Source organism: Geotrypetes seraphini, chromosome 10 (genome assembly GCF_902459505.1).
Source record: "Geotrypetes seraphini chromosome 10, aGeoSer1.1, whole genome shotgun sequence".
Classification (NCBI taxonomy): Eukaryota; Metazoa; Chordata; class Amphibia; order Gymnophiona; family Dermophiidae; genus Geotrypetes; species Geotrypetes seraphini.
This window is the reverse complement of record NC_047093.1, coordinates 100235490-100256925: the sequence shown is the minus strand read 5'-3', so window position 1 is coordinate 100256925 and position 21436 is coordinate 100235490. Positions and strand designations below refer to the sequence as shown.

At 46.4% G+C, this 21436-nt stretch overlaps 1 protein-coding gene across 4 annotated transcripts in view; it reads left to right on the top strand.

Moving 5' to 3' along the window:
- The first annotated feature begins 560 nt into the window (after positions 1 to 560).
- FBXW5 (F-box and WD repeat domain containing 5) overlaps positions 561 to 21436 on the top strand; it is a 164275-nt gene continuing 143399 nt past the window's right edge. The window contains exon 1 of one of the 4 annotated variants that reach the window (XM_033960641.1): positions 561 to 709. The gene's annotated coding sequence lies outside the window, so the exon portion shown is untranslated. Of the gene's footprint in view, positions 710 to 789; positions 810 to 842; positions 955 to 11213; positions 11353 to 21436 lie in introns of those variants that run through there. The other 3 variants (XM_033960644.1, XM_033960642.1, XM_033960643.1) reach the window with 3 other exon arrangements.

Here is a 21436-nt window from a genome sequence, read left to right as displayed (position 1 = left end):
GGCATCAGCAGGGGGCAGCAATGGCAGAGGCTTTATTTTTGGGCTACACGTATGAGGAAGCGGGGCTGATGCTGGGTCTGAGAGTTGCTTTATTTTCCTGTAAGTGCCTGAACCAATCTGCTCAGGCACTGACAGGAGTGTAAGGCTATTTCAGCCCCGATTTAAATTGTGGGGGTTTTCCTTTTTGAGAATTACCTGGAGAGGTCATTTTAATATTAATAACTTCATTATACTACAGTTTTATTATTAATTACCTCATTGTACTACATTTCCATAGTACAAGTGGAGGCTGCTAAAAGCACGGAAAAGACCACTGTGAACCGTTTTAATAATTGGGCGGTAATTTGCATTTAACGAATGGTTTAGCGCCTTGGTTAAATGCAGGGTGACTTTAGAGATTCCGGCTTCTAGTCTGACAACAAATTAGCAAGCTGAAGATTCAAAAGTATCTCAAGACCGAAAGACAAAGCGCAGTCTCAAAAGCACACAATTATGCTGCTCTCTGAAGCAGGGTTTTTGGGTGATATGCTCTGGGAAGATTCGTTTTTTGCAGAAAGGTGTGACTTCCGCTGTTTCCTGGCCTCCCGCCGGCTGGAGATACTAGAGAACGACAGTAATCTGCGCCTTTTCCTGAAGTCGGAAGTGACGTTGGTCTTTCGGCGCTCTTCTGACGTAAGAAGGGAACTGAGGCAGAAGAGAGCAGCAAAAGGTAATTAGCGTGGTTTGTCTTAAGTTTGGGAAGAGAAAAAGCGAAGGTGGTGCTAATGTGGAGAAAAGCGGGGGTTATTGTTTTTATGTGAAGGGGATGGGTAAGAAAGAAATATGGTGCTGATTGGGGGCAGGGGGTGAAGACGGGACTAATGTGGAGAAGGGGGAGGGAGAGAAGACGGGGCTGATGTGAGGAAGGAGTAAAGAAGGTGCTGGTGCCAGGAATTGTTGAGGAAGAAAGGGAAGGTATGCATTTTGGGGTGACCTTTGGAGAGGACAGGTGATGGTATGTCAGCAGAAAAGTGATGTAAAAATCACTGGAAATTCCTACAAACAATTTTATGTAACATTGTGTTGAGCCAAGTTATTGATACGATCGGTATAAAGAAGGAAAACTGCTTATCGACTGACAGTGCAAGTCTCCTGCTTAGGGCGATTCTTGTAAAGTTATGCTACGCCTCGCACTTGCTTCTTTTTGCTAGTAACTTGATAGAGTAGGAAAGAAATATAGAAAAGGAAGGCAAATAAAGACTATATGGTCTGTCTAGTCTTATATGGAGATAATAATAACTTTATTCTTTTATACCGCCATAACCAAAAGTTCTAGGCGGTTTACACTAAAAAGAGCTGGACAATCAGCGAAATACACTAATACAGTAAAAAGTACAAATATTTGTAAAATAGAATTTTAATAATAAAACTCACTAACTAATAAACTTATCAAACAAAGTGGTCTTAATTAATTTCCAAAAACTGCAATAGGATGACTTATATTTATTTTTTTATTATTTATTTAGTTATTATTTAGATAATTTACAAGCAATACTACTTATTATATTTAAATAAAAAAATTGGAATCTATTCAATTTTCTATACCTTTCTCCCAGGAGAGCTCATAACTGTTTGCATGAATTTATTCAGGGACTGAAGCATTTTTCCTTGTCTGTCCCGGTGGGCTCACAGTCTATCTAATGTACCTGGGGCAATCTACAGTGCAGACATTTTTATTGCAAAGTATTTAGAGCCTCATCCTCCCTCCCCTTTACAAACTGTAACATGGTTTTTAGTGCCGGCTGTGGCAGTAACAGTTCCGATGCTCATAAGAGGGAGTGGGTAATGGTGAGAAACAAGAAGGCAGTGCGCTTCTTCAGCTGCAGATATGTGCAAGGAAGCACCGGGATTGGTGCATTGGTTCAGCCTTGGCCAGTTGATGAGCTCCTGTATGTGTTCCCTCCCTGGCCCATTGTGGGGAGAATCCTGAGACAGGTGGCCAGGCATCAGGGACGAGTTATCCTGGCCCTGGTGCCTATGGTATGCAGATCTGGTGCGTCTTCAAATCGGTTCCTCTCTGAGGCTTCAGCCACTCCAGGGATGACTCTCTCAAGGTCATTCCTGCAAGATCTGGAGAGTTTGCCAATTTTTCACCCTTTGGAGTCTGAGAAAAAGGATAATGTGTTGTATTTTCTGGACTTCAAGTGAGTGTTTCTCTGGTATCTCAGTTACCAATGAGTTTTGCATATCTAATTACCTTTTTGTCTTGACCTGTCATGCTAAGAAAAGGTGGCCAGTGTCTAAGGTCTCAATTTCCAAATGAATTAAAATGGTCATTACCTCCATGTGTGTGAGCTACAGTAAGCAGCCGCAGATTGCATTGAAAACGCATTCCACTAGAGGAGTTGCTATCTCAAAGGCAGAGACTCTGGCGGTTTCGCTCGAGGACATCTGTAGAGCAGCTACATGGTCTACCCTTCATTCCTTTACCAGTTTCTATATACTTGAATATAAACTAAAATTTCTGTGCCAAAAAAATGGTCCAAAAATGGGGGGGTCTCAGTTTCATATTTGAGCCTCCCCACCCAATGACCAACCATGCTATCTTCTACACCCCCCACTCTTTTCGATGCCTATCACTGCTTTCCTCTACCCTCCCCTGATGTCCGGCACTGCTATACTTCCTCCCCCCCCAGATGACTGGCACTGCTATCCTCCACTACCTAATCCCCCCCCCCCGCCCAAGACCAACATTGCACTTACAGATCTAGGCTCAGGAAGCCGACACTAACGCTCTGTGCTGGGCTGAAAAGGGGCCTTGGGTATCTGTGCATGCTCAAGACCTGCTGGCTCCCGCCCTCTGGGATTCTTGAAGGGAGTCTAGCAAGCCTTGAGCATGCGCAGATGCTCAAAGCCCTGCATCAACTCTACACAGTGCATTGATGTCCACTTCCTGAACACCAGAACTGAGGCAGGGGAAGCAGGTAGTGGAGGATAGAAGTGCCTAAGCCAGTGTTCTTCATTGGAAAACCCATGAGCCAGTGGTGGTCTGCGGGGACTTCTTGTGTGACTCGCAACTCCCCACTGGTTTTCAAAGCCCCCTCACCTCATAAACTACAAGGAGGGCACCGGCACAGAAGCGTTAGTGGGCACCGACACAGAAGGAGGTGGCCTCCTCTGTACTGTTTTGCCACCTCCCTCTGAGCAACTTCCTGTTTCCGCTTGAGCAGACCTCAGCAAAGGAACTATACAGAGGAGGCTGCGGGCAGCGCAAGAGGATCACTGCTGCACTGGCAACCTCCTTGTAGTTTTTGTGGTGAGGGAGGCTTCAGAATTGGGATAACATTTGGTGGAACCGGGGGGAGGGAGGGAGGAAGAAGGGAGATATTCTGAATAGGAGGGGAGGAGAGGAGAGGAACTTTGGGACACATGGATGGAAGGGAGAAGGTGGCACTTGGATGAGGGGGAAGGCAAGAAGAAAGGGAAAGGAGATGGTGCACATGGACTGAGGGAAGTTAGATTTGAGATGGAGGCAGAAAAGCAGAAGAAAACTGAATATGAAAATCAGTACCAAAGATGGATATAGTGCAAAAAGTGAAGGAGAGGAAAGAAACAGCAAATACATAAGGATCAGAAAAATAAAATTGCTGGGCAAAAATGTTTTTATTTTCAATTTAGTGATTGAAATGTGTCAATTTTGAAAATTTACATCTGTTGTTTTTATATTTTGGACTGTTCAGAAAGAAATGTATTTCTTTCTATTTCTCTTGTGTACTGTGTGCAGAGTCAGGCATACTAGGGATTTGTTTATGTACAATAGTGCTTTTAGTTTGTGGGTTTGTATTTGAAGAGAGATTTTTCTGTTTTCTACATGTATGAGTGAGGCCAGGTGTTCTGGTGGGGATAGAAGTCCAGAAACTTTGTTTGGTGTCATGGCTGCAAGTAGATATTTGTCGGCTCTCCTTCAACTTTTTTGGACTTGAAAATACCCCAACTTAAAAATTAATGATTATTTATGGCATGATCCCTGACAAACGACACTCAGCATGTAAAGGTGAGCCGGTTGATATAGTGTATCTAGATTTTCAGAAAGCTTTTGATAAAGTTCTTCACGAGACGCTCCTGAGAAAATTAAAGAGTCATGGTGGAAAAGTTCAGTTGTGGATTAGGAATTGGTTATCAGATAGAAAACAGGGTAGGGTTAAATGGCCATTTTTCTCAATTGAGGGGAGTAAACAGTGGAGTGCCACAGAGGTCTGTACTAGGTCTGGTGCTATTTAATTTATTTATAAATGATCTGGAAATTGGAACGACGAGTGAGGTGATTAAATTTGCAGATGACACTAAACTGTTCAAAGTTGATAAAATGCATGCGGATTGTGAAAAATTGCAGGTGGACCTTAGGAAATTGGAAGACTGGGTGTCCAAGTGGTAGATGAAATTTAATGTGGACAAATTCAAAGCACATTAGGAAGAATAAGCTGAATCACAGTTACCGGATGCTAGGGTTCACTTGGGGGTTACACCCAAGAAAAGAATCTGGCAAATCAAAATTCTTTCTAGCTAGTCCTAATGAAAAAATTACTGAAACAATTTTACTTTTAAACAGTCACTCTTATTCGATATCTCCTATGCTGAAAATTTTAGGGGTTATTTTAGATCGGTCCTTATCTTTTAAGGCCCATACAGATTATCTGGTTAAGAGATGTTTTATTGTCCTCTGGAAACTGCATACTATTAGGAAATATTTTGATTGTATATCATTTAAAATCCTGGTTCAATCTTCAATCCTTTTAATATTGGATTATTGTAATTTATTTATCTGGGATCGTGTAAAATAACTACTAGCCAACTAAAAAACATACAAAATGGGAAGCTGATACTTACGAGGGATCAACTAGAGGTGACTTGTTTGCTGGCCCGTGCCTCTCGCAGCAGCGGCAGCTGTTTCTTCAGCAGCCCATTGGGCAGGCATAGGAAGACATGGACCTCTGACGTCATTGGGTCCGTCTCCACCAACATCCTAAAATTGAAGCCGCTGCTGCGGTTTTTCGAGAGCTGATACTTACTAGGGATCAACTAGAGGTGACTTGTTTGCTGCCCCGTGCCTCTCGCAGCAGCGGCAGCTGTTTCTTCGGCGTCCCATCGGGCAGGCACAGGAAGAGACAGATCCCTGACATCATTGAGTCTGTCTCCACCAATATCCTAAAATTGAAGCGGCTGCCGCGGTTTTTCGGGAGCTGATACTTATGAGGGATCAACTAGAGGTGACTTGTTTGCTGGCCCGTGCCTCGTCACAACTGAAATTAATTTGACAGAATTTCTGGAAGGTAGCCAAGATATGATCCAGTCGGTCTACTCTGGTGATAACATGCATGAGTGAGATAGATAAAATGTTAATAATGAAACTTTATTTTAAAAATAGGTTAACAAAATTTTGTGGGGGATTTGGTTAGAATTTTTCCAGATGTCTCTAGAGCAACACAATTAAGAAAGAAAGAATTTCTGAAATTAAAAGTTAGATTTTTAGCTCTAGAGGCATCTTTCTACCTAAAATTTCCATGTAAATGTCTTGTTAAGTTACAAGACATTGAATATGTTTTTTGGGATCCCATTCAATTGCAACAATTTTTAATTGCTCGAGAACAGAAATGAATTATATTTAAGAGGTTTAAGTTTCACTACTGAGGAATAAGAGGGCTAAATCAAGAATCCCTATTAGAGTAAGGAATGATTTAGGATTCGCGTGAACGAATCGTGAATTATTTCCTTTTTTTTCTTTCCTTATAATTTCTTTATGTGGAATTGTCATATCTTCCCATTATTATGGGCTTAGAAAGGAATTTTGTATAAATAACTAATATTGTTAATATCTAAGGAAGATCCTTTTACCAGAGCACGGGCCTTTGGCAATTTGGAGTTTCGTCTTTTCGATTCTGTTTGCTTTGGGGGATGGGGGTGGGGGGTTTGTGCGGGTGGATCTGGCTGTTTGGGAGGGGGGGGAGTTAGGGGCTGGGGGGGTTGTTTCTTCTGTTTTACCTCTACTAGAGAATGACACGGGGAAAAAATCTGTCCCCATCACTGCACCGTCCCCGGCCCACCATCCTCTGCACCGCCCCGTCACCGCCGTTCCCTTCACCGTCCCGTCACCGCCACTGCCATCCCATTCACTGCCCCGTCACCGTCCCCGTCTAGCACCCATCTTCTTCCCTCCGCTCCCCCATAGTCTGGCATCTGTCTTCTTCCCTTCCAGCGTCTTCTCCCCACTCTGCCTTCCACATTTCCTTTCAGGGTCTGTTCCTCTCTACCCTCTTTCAATGTCTGTTCTATTCCTTTCCACCACCACCCTTCCCTCTCTCCTTTACCATCTGTTCCTTTCTACCACCCTTCTTTCATATCTTCTATCAGTCCCCCCACCATCACTAGCAGTCTCTCTTCTCCCTTACCATGAGCAAATAGAACTTCTGAAAATTGTATTGCTGAGGCATTATTTCTAGTACGCCTTTTTTTCCAGATGGATAATGACATCAATTTTATAATTCTTACTGTCTGCTCTGATTTCATTCACAATTTGGTTTGTGTTTTGTACCTGAGGATTCCATGAGGCATTTAACCTTTTCTGTGATTTCAAGTTGATTCCTTCAATAATGGAGTCTCAAGGCAGTAGCAGTTTTCTATTTTGGGCTCTTTTGACATTGTTTAAGGGATTTCTTGTACATTTGGTGCTGGTCTTCTTTGATGAGGTCACTTCAGAATCTATTTCCAAGGAAGAGAAACGTTTTCCTTTTCACCCCCTCCTTCCTTGTGTGAGCCGGAACACACGGTCCCCGCAAGCAAGTAATTTTATATCATTTTCATTCTATTCATTCATAGAAATTAAAGTCTAGATAATGCCAGTCACATAACAAAACATGATTTTACAAAAATAATTCCCTGCACAGTCAAGCCTGCAAGGATTACTAGATGTCTTTCAGCAGCTCCCCTCCCTCCCTCCCCCTTACCTTTGTGGCCAAGTCAAAATGATCTACCAAGAATAAAATTTTAAAAACACAAAGCACGCTGTACGCAGAGAAAATGTTAATTATCATTTATATTCCGCGGGTTTTCAAAGAGGTCAAGGCAGATGACTTTATGCAATGTCACCTCAGTAACAACTATACAAAAATAGACAAATATTCCCCCTCCCTTTTTACTAAACTGCGATAGCGGTTTTTAGCGCAGGGAGCTGCGCTGAATGCCCCACGCTGCTCTCGACGCTCATAGGCTCCCTGCGCTAAAAACCGCTATTGCGTTTTAGTAAAAGGGGGCCATAGTGCAAAATATAGACAGCAGATATAAATTCTCAAAACGGACACATTTTGATCACTAAGTTGAAAATAAAATCATTTTTCCTACCTTTTTGTCTGGTGATTTCATGAGTCTCTGGTCCTTCTTCTTTCTTCTCCTCCCCCCCTCTTTCTTTCTCTCTCCCCCTGGCTCCCCTCTTTATTTCTGCCTTTCTTTCTCTCTTCCCCTGGCCCCCCTCTTTATTTCTGCCTTTCTTTCTCTCTCCCCCTAGCCCCCACAAAGCCATCGTGCCAATTTCTCCACTTCCACGATTCTTTCCCTACCCTCACCCCCAAGCCAGCAGCCGATTTCTCCCTGCTCCTTCCCCGATGTCCTGAACTTCATCGGGTAGCAGCAGCATTCACAATTCACTGCTGTTGCCCGCTTCAGGCCTTCCTCTCTGTCGGATCCTGTCTTCATGAAAACAGGAAGTAGGCAGGACCCGGCAGAGAACAAGGCCTGAAGCCGGCAACAGCAGCGAATTGTAAACGCTGCTGCTGCCCGAAGAAGGTAATGGAGCACGAGACAGACCGCTTCTCCCCCCCTCCCAGTGATGCGGCAGAGGGAGGAGAAAGCCGACGCTACTGGAGGGAGGTTTGCTGCTTTCACTGGGAGGGTCGGAAAGGTTCACTGGGGGGGGAGAGATAGGAGGGTCAGCGGGGTTTCGGCTGGGAGAGGTGAGAAGCGGTCTGCCTCGATGCTCCAAGGCCTGGCGCCATTACCTTTTTCGCCCCTCCCGCCCCCCCCTTGATACGCTACTGCTCTCCAGCTCTCCTTAGTTTGCCGGTTTTCTTTTTCGGCGACCGGCACGCTTTCAAAGAGCCGCGCACGCTAAGTCTGAGCAAATCTGTTTTCATACTTTAGACTTGTATAAGAAGCTAAGCATAGCTGTTGTAGCTAGCAACATAACAGTTAAGGAGAATGTTTCAAACTGGAGTAAAATCGCTTTGAACACTGCAATGATTGGGTGGTGAGACAGAACATATTGCCTTCATGTCTCTGAGCAGAGTTCTATTAGCTATAAAAAATTGACAACTGCTGAATATTTATGAATATTATTCAATGTGCAGCGGTGGCTAAAAAGCAAACAGGATACTGGGAATTATTAAAAAAGGGATGGTTAACAAGACTAAGGGCTCCTTTTACTAAGCTGTGCTGACGCCTCCATAGAGCTGGCGTTAGTATTTTTGTGTAGCGCGGGGTTAGCCCGCGCTAAAAAATCTAGCGCAGCTTAGTAAAAGGAGCCCTAAGAATGTCATAATGCCCCTGTATCACTCCATGGTGCGACCTCATTTGGAGTATTGCATTCAGTTCTGGTCTCCTTATCTCAAGAAAGACATAGTGGCGCTAGAAAAGGTTCAAAGAAGAGCGACCAAGATATTAAAGGGGATGGAACTCCTCTCGTATGAGGAAAGACAAACGGTTAGGGCTCTTCAGCTTGGAAAAGAGACAGCTGAGGGGAGATATGATTGAAGTCTACAAAATCCTGAATGGAGTAGAACAGGTACAAGTGGATCGATTTTTCGCTCCATCAAAAATTACAAAGACTGGGGGACACTCGATGAAGTCACACGGAAATACTTTTAAAACCAATAGGAGGAATTTTTTTTCCACCCAGAGAATAGTTAAGCTCTGGAATGTGTTGCCAGAGGATGTGGTAAGAGCGGATAGTGTAGCTGATTTTAAGAAAGGTTTAGACAAGTTCCTGGAAGAAAAGTCCATAGTCTGTTATTGAGAATGACATGGGGGAAGCCACTGCTTGCCCTGTATTGTTAGCATGGCATATTGCTACACCTTGGGTTTTGGCCAGGTACTAGTGACCTGGATTGGCCACCGTGAGAACAGGCTACTGGGCTTGATGAACCATTGGTCTGACCCAGTAAGGCTATTCTTATGTTCTTATGTTAACCAAGATTAGAAATTTGGGTGTGTTAAGAACATAAGAATAGCCTTACTAGGTCAGACCAATGGTCCCATCAAGCCCAGTAGCCCATTCTCATGGTGGCCAATCCAGGTCACTAGTACTTGGCCAAAACCCAAAGAGAAGCAACATTCCATGCTACCGATCAGGGCAAGAAGAGGTTTCCCCAATGTCTTAATAGCAGATTATGGAATTTTCCTCCAGGAATTTGTCCAAACCTTTCTTAAAACCAGCTACGTTATTCACTTTTACCACAACCTCTGGCAATGCTTTCAAGAGCTTAACTATTCTCTGAGTGAAAAAATATTTCCTCCTATTGGTTTTAAAAGTATTTCCTGCAGTTTCATTGAGTGTCCCTTAGACTTTGTAATTTTTGAAGGAGTGAAAAATTGATCCACTTGTACCCATTCTACTTGACTCAGGATTTTCTAAACTTCAGTCATATGTCCCCTCAGCCTTCTCTTTCCAAGTTTGCCCTGGATCGATAGCATGAAATATTGCTACTCCTTGGGTTTTGGCCAGGTACTAGTGACCTGGATTAGCCACCGTGAGAACGGGCTACTGGGCTTGATGGACCATTGCTCTGACCCAGTTAGGCTATTCTTATGTTCTTAACCATTTAGTTTTTCCTCATATGAGAGGAGTTCCATCCCCTTTATCATCTTGGTCGCTCTTCTTTGAACCTTTTCTAATGCCGCTATATCTTTCTTGAGATAAGGAGACAAGAATTGAATGCAATACTCCAGGTGAGGTTGCATCATGGAGCAATACAGAGGCATTATGATATATTTAGTCTTGTTAACCATCCCTTTTTTTAATAATGTCTAGCATCTTGTTTGCTTTTTTGGCCGCCGCTACACATTGGGTGGAAGGTTTCATCGTACTGTCTACAATGACACCCAGATCCCTTTCTTGGGGGTTAACCTCCAAGGTAGACCCAAGCATCCGGTAACTGTGATTCAGGTTATTCTTCCCAATATGCATCACTTTTCTTTCTCCTTTTTTTTTTTTTTTTGGGGGGGGGAGGAGGTTACCTTGGTTTACATTTGGATTGGTTTATATTTGAGTACATACGGTAGTATTCGCAGGTTCAGAACTTGCGACTTTGGTTCCACTTGCTTACTTTTTAAAATCTGGTGGTCTAGCAGTGAAGCAGGGCAGAAGCAATCTTCCTACACTCCTACCTGTGCAGAACTGGGAATAAAAATGGCTGCAATGAGTTCCTGTGGTCTCGATACGCAGCCTTTTGGTACCTGGCTTTGCACGGGGCAGGAGCATAGAAAGATTGCTCCTGCCCCGCTTCACCGCAAGATCACCAGGCTTTAAAATGTAAGTACAGTGGAGAGGTCCGGGAGGCGGGGGGTGAGTCAGAGTCGGCCCTAAGGTTATTCACGATTTTTTGGTATTTGCAGGCAGGCTTTGCCCCTAATCCCCACGAATATGGAGGGGAATGTGTAGATGTAGCAGCCAGGAAAGATGCCACTTTCAAGTCCTCCATTTTGAAGGCAGGTTCAGTGAGCCCACCTTAGACTTGGGACTGCTTTGGTACATCTCTAACATTCAGGACTACTAGGCACATTGCACTGAAAAGAAAGATTAGGTTCTTAGTTACCTCAATAATCTTCTTACTTTTAACTGTGTCTAGTTAGTAGATCTGAAACCCCCTTGCAAGTGAGCTTTGCCTGCCTTCTGCTTTGGGATCAGTCTGGATTTGGAGACTTCTCTGTCTCTCAGATAAGCTGAAAGAAAAACAAGCAAGAAAGTAAAGTCTGTTCTAAGTCTTTGCGAGTAGCTATGAGCTCTGTATAATATTAGTGCTGGTTGCACATAGTTTTGGTATCTTTTTGATCAGTTACTTGAATGTTATAATGTTAATTGATTTGTTTGTTACAGAGCAGAATTGTAGTGTTAGGGATTTTTCACTGTTTCCCTTCTATTTATGTCTATAATTACAGTGCTTCTTGATTATTTTTGTACAAATTGAGGTGGCAAGAGTAGCTTCCTGGGAAGGAGGCGGAATTCAAAGATGATTGACAGCATTCTGCAAGCAACTTGCGGGTTCAGATGCATAACCTTAGCATTCAGGACTATTAGACACATTTACAAGAAAGATTATTATTATCTAGGTAAGAACCTAATCTTTTTCAGATTCATCTGAAACAGGAGGGGATAGGATTTAACCAAATATTCTCCCTATTGATTGGAAAATATTCAATTACAGTCGACTCCACCTAAGTGCAGGTTGGTTAAGCGCATGCTTTGGTTAACCGCAGCCTACCACCATGGTCTCATTTTTTTTACATTAAAGTCAATGGACATAAACTCCGGATAATTGCAATTCGGATAAGCACACAATCCGCTTATGCGCACTGATGTCGTAGGTCCCACCTGTATTCTTTCACGTAAAGTTCACTCCGGTTAAAAGCAATCACATAGATGAACTGCGTGTTTTGGAACAGCAGTCTAGGCCTGGCCATGTGTTCGAACTTTTGGAACTGCACCGTGGCATTGCATGGACAGAAATCATTGTCTTTGGCTGAGCGTGTCCACTCTGCTGATGTCAGACGCCGCTTTGGTGTTATTACAGTACTTGTACATAAATTGGAAGGGCCTATCCCCTGAGAGTGTTGCACTCCATGTCCTTCACATATGGTCTTCCAATTAAAGCGATAGATACCTATACACTGCTTTCAAACGTAGCGAAGCTGTTGGCTTCAAGGTGCCTGCCTGTTGAATATGAAAGCAACAAAAAGGGATAATTGCAAACTTCAAACGTGATTACAAGTCATTCGTCCTAAGGTAAGTGATGGCAGTGATCGATGCAAGCACAGAATCATGCCCTTGAGCTGTTGATCTCACGAGAAAAATGATGGTGCTTGACTCTGTTCACATGGTGCTCCGTTTAAGCGCATGTGGCAAACCGGTCTGAAGGGCTTGCACTTAAGCAGAGTCGACTGTAGTTATTTCTGAAATATTTGAAATTGGATTGTATACTAGATTCTTGCCCACCTTTTTGTGACATATGCTCCACCTAAATTCCTGGTTCTTTTATACAATTGGATACAGCACTTCTTTTAGAGTCTTTTTCAAGTTACATGGGAGAAATTATTACACCTATTTTGAAGGACTTAAAATAAAATCTATTCAATATGTTTCAAACTAGAGACCAGTTGCGTCTATTCCTTTATTAGCAAAATTAATAGAAAGTGTGTGATCTTTGTTTAGTTAAATGAATATCTAGATAAACATAATTCAGGTCCTCATACAGCATAGAGCTGGTAATATCTCTTCTAGACAAAGCTCTTATTTTACAGTTTGACTTATATTCTGCTTTTGATCTGGTAGACCATGACATCTTGCTAGTGGAATTAAACAAAAAAGGAATTTTTGACAAAGTTTTAAATTGGTTGTAAGGGCTTCTGTTTACTAGATCGTATAGAGTGACGCATAATGGGCAGGACAAGCAGGCAGGTATTCTCACTAGAGGGTGATGTCATCCGACAGAGCCCCGATACGGACATCTCACAAGCATATTTTGCTTGAAGAAACTCAGAAGTTTCGAGATGCCCGCACCGCGCATGCACCATTGCCTTCCCGCCCGATGCTCCGGGTGTGTCTCCTCAGTTCTTTTCTTTCCGCTGAGCTGAGAAGTTTTACTTCAATTCTGCGCTGACTGAATTCCCGTTTTTTTTGCCTTCTATTGCTGCGGTTTTGAGTTATTTTACTCTTTATCGTGTGTTTTACTTTCTTTGGTTTCTTTTTCAAAAAAAAAAATAAATAAATTTCTTCCGGCGATTCGGCCACGTGGCTCAGGCCCCGCTCCTTCGATCTTGCGGCGGAGCTTTTTCGGCCTATGTCCCGGCCAATTACCGGTTTTAAAAAGTGTAGCAAGTGCCAGTGCGTGATTTCGTTGACGAACCCGCATCGACGCTGCCTGCAGTGTCTTGGTCCAGAACATTTCCCGAAATAGTGCCGGCCTTGTTCCACTCTCACGGCGCGTGCGTTTAAGCGTCGCTGTTTTTTGTGGGAGTCGATGTTCAAGATGGAAGCTGCGAAGGAACCCTCAGCTTCGACTTCGGCTGGCGCTTCGCCTGCATCTGCGAAGCCCTCCACCACTCCTGCTACGCCGGGTCTCCTGAAGCCGGCTTCGTTTGTTCCGGTTTCGGTTCCGCCTTCGGCTCCGGTGCCACCTTCCGTCTCCTCGGATCAGGTGCCGCCTCCTCCCATTCCACCTGTGGTTCTCAAAGTGCCGAAGGCTTTCAAGCAAAAGCACTCGACCACGAAGGAGCGCGAAGACCGTGCAGGAGGTCCCACTTTAGGTGCGGCTCCCTCCGTGTCGGCTTCGTTGCAGTCCCTTTTGGAGGCTCAGTTTGTCGAGCTCATGACCACCATGGGACCCAAATTGATCGCCACGATCCAGGGTGACCTCCCGGTTCAGACTCCGGGGGGCGGACCGCCCCCTCCTCCTCGCCGGTCGCTCTCGCTGCTTGGCGAGGAGGAGCGGCTATTGGCGGCCGGTCCCTCGAGGTGGGCCTCCTTTAGTGACATGCCCCCTTTAGAGCCCATTACGCCTTCGGACGAAGAGGTGTGGAATCCCTCTTCGGGTAATCGAAGCCCTGGGCATCGCAAATCACAGGAAGAGTTCTTCCGCACTCCTTACCAAGCCTGGGCTGCATCTCGAGAGGTGTCGAATCTCCGGCTTCTGCGCTCCACGGCCTCCAGTCCCATCTACTCGTTGGAGGCGTCTGGGGACCATTCTAAACATCGTCGCTCTAGATCCCCCTCCCGGCACCGAGAGGGGCATCGATCCAGGCATTCTTCACGGCACTCCTCACGGCATTCTACAGTATCGCCGCAGAAGAAGCTGCCGCGGATGGGGTATTCCTCGTCGGATGTGTCTCCTCCGCCGGGGCCAGAGTTTGAGGAGCCCTGTGTCTCTTATTCACCCTGTCGATCACAGACCTCTATGGATCCCGAGGCCTCGACTTTGTCCAGTCCTTCTCGTAGGCCTGTGCTGGCGGACCAGTTGTCCTTTTCCTCTTTCCTCAGGCAGATGGTGGATGACCTGGACATTACCTTGGACTCCGGTTCTCGGTACTCCAAGGAATACATTGACACCATGCATTTGCCTCATCCTCCTGCGGAGTCTTTTCGTCTGCCTCTTCACAAACTTCTCGACCAAACGTTCATGAGATGTTTTGAAACGCCATACTCTATTCCTGCGGTTCCTGGCAAGTTGGATGCCCGGTACCGCACGGTTCATCACAAGGGGTTCGAGGGCTCTCAACTCTCTCACCAAACCCTGCTGGTCGAATCCTCCCTCAAACGATCTCATCCGTCCCAGGTGTACGCCTCGGTGCCTCCGGGTCGCGAAGGTAGGACCATGGATAAGTTTGGGAGGAGGGTATACCAGAACTCGATGATAGCTTCCAGAGTTCTCAATTATACTTTTCATTTTGGAATTTATTTGGAGTTCTTCCTGCCTGTGCTTCGGAAGTTTACACCCTACATCGAGTCTCAGGCTTGCTTTGAATTTGAGGAGGTGGTGGCCTCGCTGTCCCAGCTTCACCTACAGTTGATGCAATCCTCCTACGATGCCTTCGAGCTTTCGGCACGAGCTGCCGCCTGTTCTGTGGCTATGCATCGCTTGGCATGGCTTCGGACCATTGACATGGACCCGAACCTACAAGACAGACTTGCCAACGTTCCTTGTACAGGAGCGGATTTGTTTGACGAGTCTATCGAGATCATGACGAAGAAACTGTCTGACCATGAAAAATCTTTTCAATCCATTCTTCGGCCCAAGCCTAAGCCACAACAGTCTCGACCTTCTAGGCCGCCCTTGATCTATCAGCGGCGTTATACTCCGAGGCAGGCTCCGGCTGCGAGACAATCAGCAAAGAGACAGCCTCCTCAGAAGGCTCAACAAAAGCCTCAACCTTCTACTGTCCCCAAGGCTCCTCAGCCTTTTTGACTCTCTCTTAGGGAGCATAACCAACCTCGTTCTGCCTTCCCCTGCTTTTCCCATTGGGGGTCGCCTACATCATTTCTATCATCGATGGGAGGCTATCACCACCGACCTCTGGGTCCTTACCATCGTCCGGGAAGGGTACTCTCTTCAATTTCATCGGGTTCCTCCGGACCACCCTCCAAGAGAGTATCCTTCCAACTTGACACAGACCGCCTTTCTTCTTCAGGAAGCTCAGGCTTTGCTCCGGCTCCGGGCCATCGAGCTGGTCCCTGTGGACCAACACAACCGGGGGTTTTACTCCCGGTACTTCCTTGTTCCGAAGAAGATGGGCGACCTGCGGCCTATTCTGGACCTCAGGGTCCTCAACAAGTTCCTAGTCAAAGAGCGGTTTCGCATGCTGACCCTTGCTTCTCTCTACCCCCTCCTCGATCAGAACGACTGGTTATGCTCTCTGGATCTCAAGGAGGCCTACACTCACATTCCCATTCATCCGGCCTCTCGCAAGTTCCTCAGATTTCGGGTGGGACATCTACATCTGCGGTATTGAGTGCTTCCATTCAGCCTGTCCTCGTCTCCCAGAGTCTTCACGAAGTGTCTGGTGGTGGTGGCTGCGGTGCTCCGGATCCAGGGTCTTCAGGTATTTCCCTACCTCGACGACTGGCTCATCAAGGCCCCCTTGGCCCCGGGGGTCATCTCGGTGACCCTGTCCACGATTCGGTTCCTGCAGAGTTTGGGCTTCGAGATCAACTTCCCCAAATCTCTACAGCCTACCCAGTCTCTCCCCTTCATCAGGACGGTTCTGGATACCATTCAGCTCAGAGCATTCCTTCCTCCTCAGCGTCTGGATGCTCTTCTTCACCTCTGCCAGTCATTGTCTTCTCGCTTGTCCATCTCAGCGAGACACATGATGGTTTTCCTGGGCCACATGGCCTCTACAGTTCATGTGACTCCTTTTGCCAGACTTCACCTCAGAATTCCTCAGTGGACCCTGGCTTCTCAATGGACACAGGTGTCAGATCCTTTGACTTGTCACGTCATTGTCACTCCTGCTCTTCGGCAGTCTCTACTTTGGTGGATGACCTCTTCGAATCTCTCCAGAGGTTTGCTGTTTCACACTCCTCCCCATCAGAAGGTTCTCACAACTGATTCTTCGACCTATGCATGGGGAGCTCATCTGGATGGTCTTTGCACTCAGGGATTCTGGACCAGTGCGGATCGACTCCATCAAATCAATCTTCTGGAGCTCAGAGCCATCTTCAATGCTCTTCAAGCTTTTCAACATCTGCTTCACGACATGGTGGTCCTCATTTGCACAGACAATCAGGTCGCCATGTATTATGTCAACAAGCAGGGGGACACGGGCTCGGCCTCCCTCTGCCAGGAAGCTCTCAGAGTCTGGGATTGGGCGGTTCGCCACAACGCCTTCCTCAAAGCTGTCTACATTCAGGGGAAAGACAATGTCTTGGCAGACAACTTAAGTCGTCTCCTCCAGCCTCACGAATGGACCCTCCATTCCAGGCCACTCCATCAGATCTTTTCTCAGTGGGGAACGCCTCAGGTAGACCTCATTGCTGCTCCCCACAACTTCAAACTGCTTCAATTTTGCTCCAGGATCTACACTCCTCATCGTCTCGAGGCAGATGCCTTTCTGCTGGATTGGGGGAATCGCTTTCTGTATGCGTTTCCTCCATTTCCACTCATTCAAAAGACTCTGGTCAAGCTGAATTCCGACCATGCCACCATGATTCTGATAGCTCCTCAGTGGCCCAGACAACCTTGGTACTCCCTCCTACTTCAACTCAGCAGCAGGGAGCCATTCCTTCTTCCAGTGTTTCCATCACTGCTTACTCAGCAACAGGGATCTCTTCTCCATCCCAACCTGCAGTCTCTCCACCTGACAGCTTGGTTCCTCTCAACGTAACTCCTCACCAGTTTTCCCAGGCGGTGAGGGACGTTTTGGAGGCTTCCCGAAAGCCTGCTACTCGACAATGCTACTCCCAAAAGTGGACTAGATTTTCTTCATGGTGTGTTTCTAATTCTAAGGAGCCTCAGCGAGCCTCCCTCTCTTCTGTATTGGATTATCTTCTACACCTGTCTCAGTCTGGCCTCAAGTCTACATCTATTCGAGTCCACCTGAGTGCTATTGCGGCTTTCCATCAGCCTCTACAAGGGAAACCTCTCTCTGCTCATCCTGTGGTTTCCAAATTTATGAAGGGACTTTTTCATGTCAATCCTCCTCTCAAACCTCCTCCAGTGGTTTGGGATCTTAATGTGGTCCTTTCTCAACTTCTGAAACCTCCTTTTGAGCCTCTCAACAAGGCTCCACTAAAGTTTCTCACTTGGAAAGTGGTTTTTCTGGTGGCCCTTACGTCTGCTCGCAGGGTCAGTGAGCTTCAGGCCTTAGTGGCGGATCCACCTTTCACAGTGTTCCATCATGACAAGGTTGTCCTCCGCACTCAACCGAAATTCCGGCCTAAAGTGGTCTCTGAATTTCATCTAAATCAATCAATTGTACTTCCAGTGTTTTTTCCAAAGCCTCATTCTCATCCTGGAGAATCAGCTCTTCACACTCTGGACTGTAAACGTGCTTTGGCTTTCTACCTGGATCGCACCAAACCACACAGAACTGCTCCTCAACTTTTTATCTCCTTTGATCCGAACAAGTTGGGACGCCCTGTCTCGAAGCGTACCATCTCCAACTGGATGGCGGCTTGTATCTCTTTCTGCTATGCCCAGGCTGGATTACCCCTTCCCTGTAAGGTCACAGCCCATAAGGTCAGAGCAATGGCAGCCTCTGTAGCCTTCCTCAGATCGACACCGATTGAGGAGATTTGTAAGGCTGCCACTTGGTCCTCGGTTCATACTTTTACTTCTCATTATTGTCTGGATACTTTCTCCAGAAGGGATGGACAGTTTGGGCAAACAGTGTTACAAAATTTATTCTCTTAAGTTGCCAACTCTCCCACCATCCCATTGAGGTTAGCTTGGAGGTCACCCACTAGTGAGAATACCTGCCTGCTTGTCCTGGGATAAAGCAATATTACTTACCGTAACAGTTGTTATCCAGGGACAGCAGGCAGCTATTCTCATGTCCCACCCACCTCCCCTGGGTTGGCTTCTCTGCTAGCTACCTGAACTGAGGAGACACGCCCGGAGCATCGGGCGGGAAGGCACTGGCGCATGCGCGGTGTGGGCATCTCGAAACTTCTGAGTTTCTTCAAGCAAAATATGCTTGTGAGACGTCCGTATTAGAGAATGACACGGTGAAAAAATTGGTCCCCGTCACCGCCCCGTCCCCGTCTCACCATCCCCGTCACCGCCCCGTCCCCGTCTCACCATCCCCGTCACCGCCCCGTCCCTGTCTCACCATCCTCTTCACCGCCCCGTCCCCGCCACTGCCATCCCATTCACCGCCCCGTCACCGTCACTGCTGCATACATAAAAGCCTCAAACGGGTACGATTTTATATACTTTTCTAATATCTCCCCTATGTATCTGCCATTGCCCCCCCCTGTGTCCATATTCCATCCACATGGCATGTCCCCTTTTTGTCTCTGTCCCTATGCCCCAATGCACATAATTTCCCCTCTTTCTGTTACCTTCCTGTGTCCAGATTTCCCCTATCTTCCTCTTCCATACTAGTGTGTCTCTTCTTTTCAACCCCATCTAGCTTTTTTCCCTCTTTCTTCCCCCCCCCCCCCCTGCTTCTAGCATCTGGCTCACCTGCCTGTCCTTCCCTTTCTTTCCTGCTGTGGGTTTTTCTTTCCGTTTTCATCACCTTGGCCCAGAATCCTTTTCCCTTTCACTCCCTCCTTACAGTCTGAGCCGGGAACACTAGCGATCGCACGGTCCTCGCAGCCCCCACCCGCCTGCCCAATCGATCCTAGTGTTTAGCCAGCTCTCTCCCTTCTCCTCACCTTAATTTGCAGGCTTTCTTTTTCAGCGACCTGCACGCTTTCCCAAAGAGCCGCACACGCGCGGCTGCTCAGTGTTCAATCTTCTGCTCTGCTGCAACTTCCTGTTTCCGGTTGCGTCAGAGCAGAAGATCGAAACTGAGCAGCAGCGGGTGCGCGGCTCTCTGATAGCGTGCGGGTCGCCGAAAAAGAAAATCTACAAACTAAGGTGAGGAGAAGGGAGAGAGCTGGCTAAACACTAGAATCAATTGGGCAGGCGGGTGTGAGCTGCGGGGACCGCGCGATCCTTCATGCCTCACTGCGGGGACAAGACCCATTCACCGCCCCGCGGGCGGTGAATGGCCTTGTCCCCGTCGCCGCAGCGACTGCTAGTTTTCTTCCCCGTTTTCGGCGGTGACCCGCGGCTAAAATGCGGTGGCCGCGGGTAAACCGCCACCGTGTCATTCTCTAGTCCGTATCGAGGCTCTGTCGGATGACATCACCCACTAGTGAGAATAGCTACCTGCTGTCCCTGGATAACAACTGTTACGGTAAGTAACATTGCTTTATCTGCCACTGTCACCCATTTTGTTCAATGTTTTCTTGCGTACTTTAGGATTGGAATTGGTTAATGAGGGCTTTTTTACGCTCAGCTGTGCAAATGATATTACAGTTATGATTCTTATTTATACTTCCTTGGAACAAGTTAAAAGCATAGTTCAAAATATTATTATACTAGGTCTTTGATGACAAAATACAAATTAACACTAAATATAGCCAAAACAAAATTCCTCTTTTTAGATAATAAACCAGATCCACTAGTTGATCATATATTAATAGATCAATAGATCAAGTTTTTATTAAAATTTGATAAATAGCTTATCAATACCTACACGATATACAAAAATAGGGAAATATCATGTAATGAAAATTCACAAACTGCATTAATACAGATAAAAACAAATTGACATGAACCGAGAAGAAAGGAGAAGGAAATACATTATTATAATAGGGCAGGAAAACATTTAAGAACAAGAGGGCATTCGGAAAAACTGAAAGGGTCAGATTCAAAACAAATGCTAGGAAGTTCTTCTTTACCCAGCGTGTGGTGGACACCTGGAATGCGCTTCCAGAGGACGTAATAGGGCAGAGTACGGTATTGGGGTTTAAGAAAGGATTGGACAATTTCCTGCTGGAAAGGGTGATAGAAGGGTATAAATAGAGGATCACTGCACAGGTCCTGGACCTGTTGGGGCCGCCGCGTGAGCGGGTTGCTGGGCACGATGGACCTCAGGTCTGACCCAGCAGAGGCATTGCTTATGTTCTTAAAAGAGAGAAGAATTTGAAGGAGAAGTGACCAAACTTCTCTTATTAATTAGTGTAAATTGAAAGCATCATTTGCGTGTCAGTCTTTCTTTCTTTCTTTCTGTCTCTCTCTTTCTCTCTCCTTGGCCGCTGTATATCTGTCTGTCTTTTTTTGCTGTCTGTCTCCTTGGCTGCTGTATGTCTGTCTGTCTTTGTTTTGGTGTCTGTCTGTTTTAATCTGTCTCTGTAGCCCCCTGTCCTTCTGTGTGTGTCTTTTTTTTCTGTTTGTCTCTCTCTCCTTGTCCAAAGTTTTTTTCTTTAAATCTGTCTCTTTAGACCCCTGTTCTTCTGTGTGGTTTTCTGACTGTCACCTTCTGTCTATCTTTTTGGCTGCTGTCTGTATTTCTTACTTTTGATCTCTCTGTCTGTGTTTGTTTTGGTGTTTGTCTCTTTGGCTGCTGTATGTGGGGTTTTTTTTTTCTGTCTCCTATTATTAACCAGCATTCCCTCTCCCTCCATTTCCCTCCCCCCACACTACTTCCCTGTGCAGCAGCAGTGTTTCCCCTACCCCCCCCCCTTTCCCTTCCCACGGTCTGGCCGGCTCCCTTAGTCCCTTTCCGCCCCCCTTCCCTTCCCGCGGTCCCAACAAACCTGCGACTCCAGCAGCGTCTGCAGCACTGTACACATGCTGCTTCGGGGAATTTGACTGCCCTGATTTGCTCTGCCGCGTCTCTGATGATGTCATCAGGGATGTGCCAGAGTAAATCAGGGCAGTAGAAGGCCCCAAAGCAGCGTCTGTACAGTGCTGCTGGAGTCGGCAGATTTGGAGCCGGGACTGCGGGAAGGGACTAAGTGAGCCAGTTGGATCGTGGGAAGGGAAGGGGGTAGGGCAGCAAGGGAGTAAGTAAGCCGGTTGGATCGCGGGAAGGGAAGGGGGGGCGGCAAGGGATTAAGTGAGCCTGAAGCCGCGAGTGTAGGGCCGTTTCTGCAGCTGCACAAGGTGGAGAGCAGGGAGGCTTGTCTGGCACGCATGCGCACTCT